This window comes from Belonocnema kinseyi, chromosome 10, assembly GCF_010883055.1.
Source record: "Belonocnema kinseyi isolate 2016_QV_RU_SX_M_011 chromosome 10, B_treatae_v1, whole genome shotgun sequence".
Classification (NCBI taxonomy): domain Eukaryota; kingdom Metazoa; phylum Arthropoda; class Insecta; order Hymenoptera; family Cynipidae; genus Belonocnema; species Belonocnema kinseyi.
In genome coordinates, this window is record NC_046666.1 from 38,792,941 (window position 1) to 38,803,339 (window position 10,399).

Genomic DNA, 10,399 nt, shown 5'->3' on the forward strand with positions numbered 1-10,399 from the left:
CAAACAACAAAAAACTAATTTTCAACCACGGACATGAATCTTCAACTAACTATATGGATTTTTAACAATGTAGTTCAACTTGCAACCAACAAATTCTCAATATATATTCTCATATATATTCAATATATATTCTCAATATATATATATTTCTGCCAAAAAATATTTTAATATTCAATCAAGAGTAGTTGAAATATAAAAAAATGTGGTATTTTCAATCAAAAAAGTTTTTCAGTCCATACTGAATTTTTAACCAAGAATATAAATTTTCATTTAAAAAAAAATATAAGCCTAAAAAGATTAATTTTGCAACCAAATACTTAAATTAAAAAAGTTAATCTTCAACAAAATAGTGGAATTGAAACAAATTATTCAACAACCAAATAGTGGAATTTTCAACCGAACAATTTAATTTTCAAGCCAAAAGGACGAATTTTGTTTAGAAGATATACGAATTTACAACCCCAACCAAATGAATTTTCCACGAATTCAGTTCAATTTTCAACCTCAAAAGCCTAACTTTCAACGAAAATGTTATTTCTTATCAAAGAAAGATTAATTTTTAACTAAAAAAGGTCACTTTTCTACCAAAAGATGAATTTTAAATTCAATAGGAAGAATTTTCTATCGAAAAAGACAAGCGTTGAAAAAAAGTTGAGTTTTTGAACGAAAAAGATAACTTTTTAACAAAACATTTAAATTATTAATAAAATAGTTGAATTTTTAACCTAAAAAGAAGATTTTTCATACAAAAAAAAATTATAATTGAATTAAAAAAGTTGAATTTTCAACCTAGACAGATGAAATGTCAAGCCAAAGACAAATTTTCTATAAAACAGTTTTATTGTCAATCCTGAAATATTAGTTTTCCATAATAAAGGTAATTCTTAACCAAATATGAGCAATTCTAACAAAATAGTTGAATTTTCAACACAAAAAACCTTAATTTTCTACTGAAAAGGATGAACTTTTAACAAAATTGTTGAATTTTAAACTACGTATATTAATTTTCTAGCGGAAATGAAATAATTTAATTTTAAGTTAAGAAACTTAATTTTCAACCACAAAGAAAAGAATTGTCGAAAGAAGTTACATTTTTAACCAAATAGTTAAATTTTACACCAAAGAAATGTATTTTCCACGAACTGAAAAAAAGTTGAATTTTTGAATGAAAACCATAACTTTTTAACAAAATATTTAAAGTATCAATAAAAGAGTTGAAATTTTAACCTAAAAAGAAGATTTTTCATACAAAAAAAATGATACTTCAACACAAACAGTTGAATTTTCAAACCAGAAAGATAAATTTGGCACAATGGCTGTGCATTTTTATCCAAGACATAACTTTTTTACCAAAAAATGAATTTTTAATTGAAAAACCCATACTTTCTATCCAAAAATAAGGAACGTTCCACAAAACAATTACATTGTGAATTAAATAGTCGAATTTTTAACTAAAAGAGATGAATTCTGAGCCAAAAATACTAGCAAAACATACAAGAAGACTTTTCCACAAAAGAAAATTAAATTTCAACCAAAAATAGTTGTATTTTCTTATTACCTTCTATTATTTCGCTTCCTATTTAAAAGAAAAAAACATCAAAGGAGGAACTTTCTTGAAAACAAGGAAAAAAATAGGAATTCTTGTAAAAAAAAAGAAAATATAGAAAAAGTGTGAAGTTTGCTTCAGGGACAATCGATACTTACATATGTAAGAACACCATATTCCATGTCGGCGATCATTCTATTATAAAAATTAAAAATTCCCAGTCCACCCCAAGCATCTGATGTATAATCAGAACTTGAACTAATGATTTCCATGCATAACGTTCCACGCATTCGTAATTACAGATGAGGCATGCACTCATCCGTTTAAATAGCGTCGTCATAATTATCCAATAAATTACAGGTCTATGCGCATGTGCTTTTGATTCTGGGCATCGATTGGAATAATCGATGCTTAGATCTAGTTTCTATTTAGCTCAAACTGGAGGTCGTCGTTGATTTCTTAATAGGGCGTATTGATGTGAAATGAGCTGCTCTTTCATGTAATTTCAACAATAAGAGAATGATTGTTGTCACTATGCATTAAAATGGTTAGGAACTTCTTGAAATAGCTTATGACGTGTATTCTTAAGTAGATGCTAGAGACTATTAAGAAATATACGTAAGGTGCATCTTCTTTAACACAAATTAAAATTATGTGTTTCCTTACTGAGGAAATGTGAAACTGACTCAGAGAATTATGTAACAACAATTGGGTATTTATATAGCCGATTTCTTTTCCTCGTATTTTTCTTTTTTTTTCCTCTTAAATTTTCAATAACTCGTGAGAAACATTACATCAGCACTTGCATTGGAATAAAAGGTTTTAGACAAGAGAAGTATTCTTATTTGTTTCTAACAAAATAGATAATTTTTTAATACGGATCCAACCCGTAAGCTACACTCGAACGTTTAATTGTTGCATTACTTTAGGCTACGCGTGTTTAACATTAGAATTGTGTTTTATCGACAGTCCAAGTAATGTTCTTCATTTCCTTTCATTTCAATTGAAAAACCTCTGAAATAACAGTTATCATCGCCGACTGTCGGAATTATCTCATACAATTTTCAATTACATTCACTGCTCTCTTTTTATTTGTTTATTATTTTCTTCGGCACTATGATGTTGCTTATTATTGTTTGAAGTTCCTGAAGTTTACTCTTTTCGTTGTTTATCGCTTTGGTTTTGTCAGTCTGTGCATTTTTGTTATTTTCATTTGTTTTTCTGTCGACAGAGTTACTGATATTGCTTTTTATTTTTATTATGTCAAGCTCGCTGGTTATTTTTGGATGAAGTTATTTTCGCTGGTTATTCTATGGATTGAGTCACAGTCACTGAATTCAATTGTTATTTTTTCTAGTTCTTTGTTTTTCCATTCAACGGTGTTACTGTCGCTGGGTTTTGCTTCAAAGAAGTAGTAATCGTTAGTTTTAATTTCGATTTTTTCAAGTTCGCTGGTGTCTTTTTGTATTGAGTTCTCGTTGCTATTCATTGCCTGGTTTGAGTTTTTTTTTGTTTTGATTCAGTTCTTGTCGCTGGTTTTGTATTGGATTAAGTTCTTATTGCTAGTTTTGCTTTGGGTTGAGTTCTCGTCGCTGGTTTTGTTTTGGATTGAGTTCTTGTCGCTGTTTTTGCTTTGGTTTGAGTTCTTGTCAACAGTTTTACTTTGGATTAAGTTCTCGTCGCTGCTTTTTCTTTCAATTGAATTCTGACTGTTTTTCTTTTGGATTGAGTTCTCGTCGCTAGTTTTGTTTTGGATCGAGTTATTGTCGCTGGAATTGTTTGTTTTCTTTTCTAAGTTATGGTCGCTAATTTTGTGTTGGATTGAATACTTGTCGCTGGTTTTGTTTTTGATTAAGTTCTTGTTGCTCTCTTTGCTTTGGATCGAGTTTTTATCGCTTGTTTCGCTTTGGTTAGAGTTCTTGTCAACAGTTTTAATATGAATTAAGTTCTCGTCGCTGCTTTTTCTTTGAATTAAATTCTGTATTTGTTTTGTATTGAGTTCTTGTTGCTATTTTTGTTCTGGATCGTGTTATTGTCGCTGGCTTTGTTTTTTCTTAAGTTCGGGTCACAAATTTTGTTCTGGATTGAGTACTTGTAGCTGGTTTTGTTCTTGCTTAAGTTTTTGTAACTGTTTTTGCTTTGGATTGAGTTTTAATCCCTTGTCTTGTTTTTGATTAAGTTCTTGAAGTTATTTTTGCTTTGGAATGAGTTCTTGTGGATATGTTTGAAGTTCTGAACGTACAAATGAATGACATTTTTTACTTATGACTTTTAAACTAGAAGAGTGCTACAATACTAATTTATTCTTATAATTCAAATAACTGATTACAAATATAAGTGTATTGCATTATTTTTAATTGTAGTTGGGACAATATTTGTAGATAAAGTAGAATAGGGAAAAAATATCTCGTTCATTTGAATGTTCAGAACCTCAGTTAGATTTCTTGCTGCTAATTTTTTTTGTTGAATTCTCGTCGCTGCCTTTGCTTTGGATTGAATTCTGTTCGCTGGTTATGTTCTGTATCATGTTCTAATCGCAAGTTTTGTTTTGAATTGAGTTCTTGTCGCTGGCTTTGTTTTCAATTAATTTCCGGCCGCTGTTTTTAAAAAAATTTTTATTGAGTTCTTGTTACAGTTTTTGCTATGAACTGAGTTCTCGTAGCTTGTTTTTTTTAGTTCTTGTTCGATTTGATCTTATTTTTAAGCCAAAAAGAACATTTGTCTAAAAACAGGTCAAATTTTAACAGGAAACATGAATTTTCTACAAAAAAGTTAATTTTCAATCAAATGGTCAAATTTTCAAACAAAAAAACTAAAATTCAACCACAAACAGTAGAATTTCCAACTATGCAGTTTTAATTTTTTTAAATGAAAAGGTACATTTTTTAGTACACAGTTAAATTATCAATATAAAAAGGTGCATTTTTAACAAAAAAGATGTTTTTCAAAAATAAAAATTAATACATTTTCAACCAAACACTTGAGTGTACAAAAAAAAAAAAATTAATTTTCCTCAAAAAAATTAAACTTACAAACTGAAAATATTAAATTTCAACCTTAAAAAAAACAACAATTTTCAACCAAATAGTTGAATTTCCAACAACAAAATTTAATATTGATCGAAAAAGTTAATTTTCAACCAAATAGTTGTATATTCTACCAAAATGATTGAATTTTAGTGCCAAAAACAAGAATTTTGTTCAAAAAAGTTCCATTTTTAACCAAGAAAGATGACTTTTTAACAAAATGTTGGAATTTTCAACCAAGCAGCTACATTTTTCACCTAAAAAGATGAATTCATAACAAAAAATAGTAATAATTGATATTTCCACAAAAAATTATATTAATTTCTGATCACAAAAAATTGAAACAAAAAAAATATATATATATATATTTTCAACAAAATACTTGAATCCTCGAGCAAGAAACATTTTTCAGTCAAGAAAGATAAAAAAATGTCAAGCCAAAAACAAATTTTCTACAAAGCAATTTTATTTTTAATCCTGAAATATTAGTTTTCCATAATAAAATTAATTTTCATACAGATAAGTAAAATTTATACTAAAATAGTTGAATTTTCAAAACAAAAAAGATTAATTTTCTACTAAAAAGGATCAGTTTTTAACACAATTGTTGAATTTTAAACCATATATATTAATTTTTCAGCATAAATGAAATAGTTTAATTTTCAGTTAAGAAACTTAATTTTCAACAATAAAGAAAATAATTTTCGAAGGCAGTGAAATTTGTAATCAAATAGTTAAATCTTAAACTAAAGAAATGGAATTTCAACTAAAATGATGAATATTCACAAAAAAAATTAATTAAAAAAAAATTAAATGTTTCTATTGAAACACAAAGGATTAATTTTCAATCAAATAGTTGAATCCTCAATTAAAAAAGATTAATTTCCATACAAACAAAATTCATTTTTAACGACAAAAAATTTTAATTTCTCCATAAGAGATTAATTTTGAAGAAAGAAAGATTTTTCAGTCAAGAAAGTTAAAATCTTTTAACTATATTTTTAGATTTTTCAGCCCGAGACAAATTTTCTACAAAAAATTTAATTCTTAACATGAAATAGGAGTTTTAACAATAAAGTTAATTTGGAACTGAATAGTTAAATTTTTAACCAAAACCGTAGACTTTTTATCAAAAATTCATGAACTGTCAAAAGCTAATTAGATAAAAAATTCAAAAGGATATATCCGCAACCAAAAATATAGCAGTAAACTTTTCAATCAAATAAATTAAATTTCAACCGAAAAATCCAAAATAGTCTGATTTTCTTATTGGGGTTTGAAACCTGGGATAATTAGAAATTTTGATAATTTACAGGCTCAAAAATAATAATTTAAATAATAATTAAAATTGATTTTTAACACTTTAAAAATATTGTTAGAAAAATTGAAATTTTACTCAGAAAATAAATTTAATTTTTAATTATTTATTCTAAAGCTTTTTGTATGTAAAATTTCCTAATTTTGAAGTCATAACTTCAAATCGTAAGTTACTATACGCTTCAATTAAAAAATTTTAATTAATAATAAAGTTATCCACTTTAGAAAGCTTCAAGCAAAAACTATTCACTCTTGAATTTATTACTTTTTAACAATTTAAATCTGGAAACATTATTGTTTAAATTACTTTCCTTTAAATAATTTAATTCTAAACGAGAACCAAAATAAATTTACTTAACTTTCATTATTCAATCTAAATTTATTGAATCATGAAACTCTGTCATTATTAATTTTATAATTTTTAACGACTCTTTTAACGTAGAAATTGCTCAGTTTTGGAATGTTTTATACGTCAATTGTGATTTTATAAGAGCCTATTTTCGTTGTCAGAAGTCACTTGTTTTTTATTTATAACAATAAATAAAATTACCTATAAAAAATCATTCATTCTATATCCGTGTCAACAAATTCACGAAAATTTCCGAGCTTTTCGTCCAGTGGACACCCAAAACAAAATCACGAAATATTCTTTTCCGAATATCATTTTCTCGAAACCCCTTTTGTAAAATAGTTTCTCATATTTTGTGGGACGGGGTTTTTTTTTCTAGAACAGGTTCTTTTAATAGTGAGCAATACATAACGGAACCTTCTCACTTCAAAATGAAGGACACGGAACCAAAAACGCTTTGGAACTATCCTCCCAACTTTCTCATTTGTGAAGTCAACATTAAAATTATCCGATATTATCAGATCCTAATTAAAGAAAAAATGACCCCCAATGACCTGGAATCAATTTCATGAATACCCGAACCATAGCCCCCTTTCTCGGCGTCTGGCGTCTTCCTAACCTAACAGCTAACAGGTTGTCTACCCATCTCTCTCGCACTTACCGGCATGCTTGGCGCGAGGAAAAATTGCATTGGAATTTTTGAAACGAGGAACACTAGACGAGCCTTGGCACGATACGCACCTGCGACACTTCAGGAATCACCACCAACACCCACACACAATATCAACCCACTAAACCCTTTTTTCAAATCACTTTAAAAAATCACGAAAATCACTGTCAACTCGCGAGAAGCTGGAACCAGAAACAGGTTTTTGGCATTCCTCTCGCACTCGCGAATTCACTCTTCACTTGCTCGACTCGTGGCAATGAAATTTTCCCATTGAAAGGAAAACTGTCATAGCCGTCGCCGCATAGGCAATGCGGCTTTACCCGTGACAGGTTGTTAGTACGTCCCGAAGTCTCGACGCACTGACTTCTAGTGTCACGGAGGTTAGGTTGCCATCGAGAGAAGCGGTTTTCACGGCTTTTAATATTTTCACTGATTTCACGGGACCAGCTGGAATGGAGAAGAGATTTCAAAGTATTTTAGGGAATTTGAAGGAGGGAACTGGTGGCAGAATTTGAGGAACTTTTTCAGGATGAAAGTTTGCGGGACGGAAATCAGCGAAGAGAGGGTACCAACCGCGAACAACAGGTCCTGCTGGCAACGTCAACCGTCAACCGATGCGGCCGGCGTAACGTGTTGGTGCACGCACCGAGGAACGAGTAGAGTCGGACCGAAACGATCTTCCACGATCGTCTCGTGGATCGGCAGGGCCGTAGTTGCGTGACTTGGAATGTGAAGGGGGCGGATGTAAACAAGAGGTCATTACAGGTGCTTGAGATACGTTTTTATGAGGGACGGAACCTGTCGATTTTTCCCTTCGATTTAAATTAGCATTTATTTTAGTGAATCATACGCAGTTGGATTTTTTAGGGAAATTGGTTCAACTAATTTTTTAAAGAGAAATTAAACATTCTTGATATAAATTATTTTCCCGCCTTTTTTAGCAAGGTATAATTTAGGAAGATTTTTTAACTTTTCGAATGTGCAATTATTTTATTTCAAATTGTAAGCCTTAATTTAAAATTTAGGACCTTTAAAACTGAATAGTTTAAAATGTAAATATTTGAAAATAGCAGTAAACACACGCGCAAGATCACATCTTTGCAATTTTATTTCCTAACATTACAAATATAAAGACTTTAAAAATCCATCATTAAACAAATTGGTAAATATTAAATTTACAAATTTTTTGCAACAATAATTAGTGTTTTAATATATTAATATTTTATACATCTTAAATCTAACCAGGTAAGGGGGCGGGCGGGTATAAGTGGATATAACGTCACGAACTTAGATACAATTTAAAAGTAAGAAAATTTAATATTTAGTAAAATATTTAGTAAGGAAATCCAGATATATTTTTGGATAAAAGATTTTTTTTGGTTGAAAATTTAATTATTTGATTAAAAATGCAACTTTATTGCGAAACAATCATCATTTTTATTTAAAGTTCCACTTGTTCATAAAAAATTAATTTTTTACTTAAAGGTTCATCTCTTTAATTGAAAATTTAACTATTTTCATGAAAATTCGTTTCATGTTTCGTTGAAAATAAATGTGTTAACTGGAAATTAAACTATACAATTTTTGGTCCAAAATTTTTCGTTTTCAGTTAAAAATGTAGCTATTTCAGTTGAAAATTTAACTACCTCTTTAAAAATATATTCCTTTTAGTAGAAAGTTCAACTTTTTGGATGAAAAATTATGTCTTTTATTGAAATATCATCTTTCTTTATACATGCTTCGTTGAGAATTCATCTTTTTTGGTTGAAATTTCGATTATTTAATTAAAAGTTGAAATACTTTGCAATAATTTTTTCAATTTTTTTTTATTGAGGTTTCCTAAGAGATAAGATCATCCATAAGATCCATAATTCTTTAGAGCAACCATAACATCAAAAAATATGAAACATTCGAATGTTTGAAAAGTTAATCTTACAAGTATAAGGAATTACGTCTAAATTTAACTTGTAGGGCTCGCGGCGAAATTAATTTCATCTCTCCGCTGCTTGGTTGGAAAAGGGCACCAGACCGATAATCTGAAAGACCTGGGTACGGATCTCAGCAGAGCTTAATAGCAATTTTTCACAATTTATAAATAAATACCAATAATTAAAAAAATATATTTATTTTAGACCAGCAGACAAAAAGCAATTAACATCGAATTATTTAATTGATAATTATAGTTGGAAATTCATATTTTTGAGTTGAAAATCCAATTTTGATTCAATTTTTAATGAAAAGACATGTAAAAGTTCGTTTTTTTTCTTCAAAATTCGTTTTTTTGGCAGAACATTAATCTTTTTGGTCGAAAATTCATTCTTTTGGTTAAAAGTTTGTTGGCAGTTTTTTTGTTGTTGTTAAAAAACATTTTTATGAATATTATTATTACGATTTTATGTACTTTTTGATAGAACATTAATTTTCTTGGTCGAAAATGAACATTTTTGCTAAAAATTCAACCGTTTTGTAGAAAATGTGTATTTTTGGCACTTAAATGTAACCAGTTGACAGAAAATTTAACTGTTTGGTTAAAACTGAAGGTATTTCGTTAAAAAATCATATTTTTGGTATAAAATAATTTTTTTTTGTTAATATGGCAACTTTTTCGTTGAAAATTAATCTTTTTTTTGTTGATGATTCAAGTCTTTTGTTGAAAAATCGTTTTTTTTTTGTTAAATCTAATTTTTTTATTTTAAATTAAAATAAAAACTTTTACATTTTCGTTTTTCCACCGTTGTGTGGAAAATTCGTCTTTTTCGCCTGAAAATTAAACACCTTTGTCAAAAATGCCACAATTAGTTACAACTTTTTAGAAACTAGCATCACATCCATTGTTCAAATTATTAAGTTGAAAATGGATGTAATTTATTGAAAATTCGTTTTTTGGAGGGAAAAGTAATATTTTGGAAGCAAATGCAACTATTTGGTTAAAAAATTGTGCGTATTTTGTTGGAAATCCGTATTTTGTTGAAAATTCTTACTTTTTGGTAGAAAATTAATCTTCTGTTTAGAAAATTCGTTTTGTTTTTGATGAAAATTAATGTTTTAAACTGAAAATTTAACTATTGTGTTCAAGATTTAACTAACACATAAACCTAAGAAGTTTCGGTTTTTTCTTAAATTTTTCAGTTTTTGTTAGCTTCTTAATTATAAGGTAAAAATTAATAAAAGTTAAAAAATAATTGTTAATACAATTTTTTATTAATTAACAAAAACAGTTGTTCAAATAATTTGTTATTGTTTATAACTATCTTTTCGTAAAGTAATGCTAGAAAGTTGTGTTTTTTTTTCTAAAATGTTCAGCTTTTATTTGACTTTTTAGTTATGAAGAAATAAGCATTGAACATCAATAAGAAAATTTTCTTAATATATAATTCCATTTTTCAACTCCTGTTTGATTGTTGAATTTGTGAATGTTTGATTTATATTTTTTGTATGCCTGAAATGAGACTAGTTTGTGCTGAAAATTGGTGAGGGTTCAAAAATGTAAG

General features: G+C 28.3%; 1 protein-coding gene across 14 annotated transcripts in view; it reads right to left on the bottom strand.

The window, feature by feature from the left end:
- The window catches only part of LOC117181543 (disks large 1 tumor suppressor protein), a 1,257,521-nt gene that overhangs the window by 446,435 nt on the left and 800,687 nt on the right, over positions 1 to 10,399 (bottom strand). The window contains exon 1 of one of the 14 annotated variants that reach the window (XM_033374357.1): positions 6,980 to 7,544. The exons of the other annotated variants lie outside the window; for them this stretch is intronic. The gene's annotated coding sequence lies outside the window, so the exon portion shown is untranslated. Of the gene's footprint in view, positions 1 to 6,979; positions 7,545 to 10,399 lie in introns of those variants that run through there. 14 annotated transcript variants of the gene reach the window in all.